Source organism: Dipodomys ordii, unplaced genomic scaffold (assembly GCF_000151885.1).
Source record: "Dipodomys ordii isolate 6190 unplaced genomic scaffold, Dord_2.0 Scaffold3, whole genome shotgun sequence".
NCBI classification, from domain to species: Eukaryota; Metazoa; Chordata; class Mammalia; order Rodentia; family Heteromyidae; genus Dipodomys; species Dipodomys ordii.
Window position 1 is genome coordinate 519,809 of NW_012267219.1, and position 753 is coordinate 520,561.

Below are 753 nucleotides of genomic sequence, written 5' to 3' on the forward strand. Positions count from 1 at the left end.
TTCCATTTGCATTTGTTGTTTATGGTCTTGTTCATGGCATGTCTCACTGGAGAAGAAACTTCATTGTTGTTTTGATTTGCATTTCCTTTAAGACCAAAGTTATTGGACATTTCTTCATGTATTTATTGGTCATTTGCATGTCTTCTTTAGAGAGCTGTCTGTTCAGTTTATTTACCATTTCATTAGATAAGTTGTTGATTCTTTGGGAGTTTAAGTTATTATGTAGCATAAGGAAACTCACAGAAAGCTGTTGGGTAACAGGGGCTAGGAGGAAGAGGGAAAGAAAAAGCAATAAAGGGATTTCATCTGATTAAAATATAATGTATGTATATGTGAAAAACTGTAATATACACTAAAAAATGAAAAACCAGAATGTGAAACTGGTTCTGTGATGAGAAAGATACTTGTAAAAATATAATATCATCTATTACTCCTATAAAACTGACCAATAGGAATTAAATTGGTAAACGTATTACTTCGAAAGTAGAGCCGTGGGGCTGGGTAGTTGGCTCAGTGGTAGAGTGCTTGACTCAGATGCATGAGGCCCTGAGTTCAATTCCTCAGCAGTGGCACTGTGCCTCAAGTGGTAAAACACTAGCCTTGAGCTGAAGAGCTGAGGGACAGCACCCAGGCCCAGAGTTCAGGCCCCACGACCAGCAAAAGGAAAGAAAGAAAGAAAGAAAGAAAGAAAGAAAGAAAGAAAGAAAGAAAGAAAGAAAGAAAGAAAGAAAGAAAGAAAGAAAGAAAGAAAGA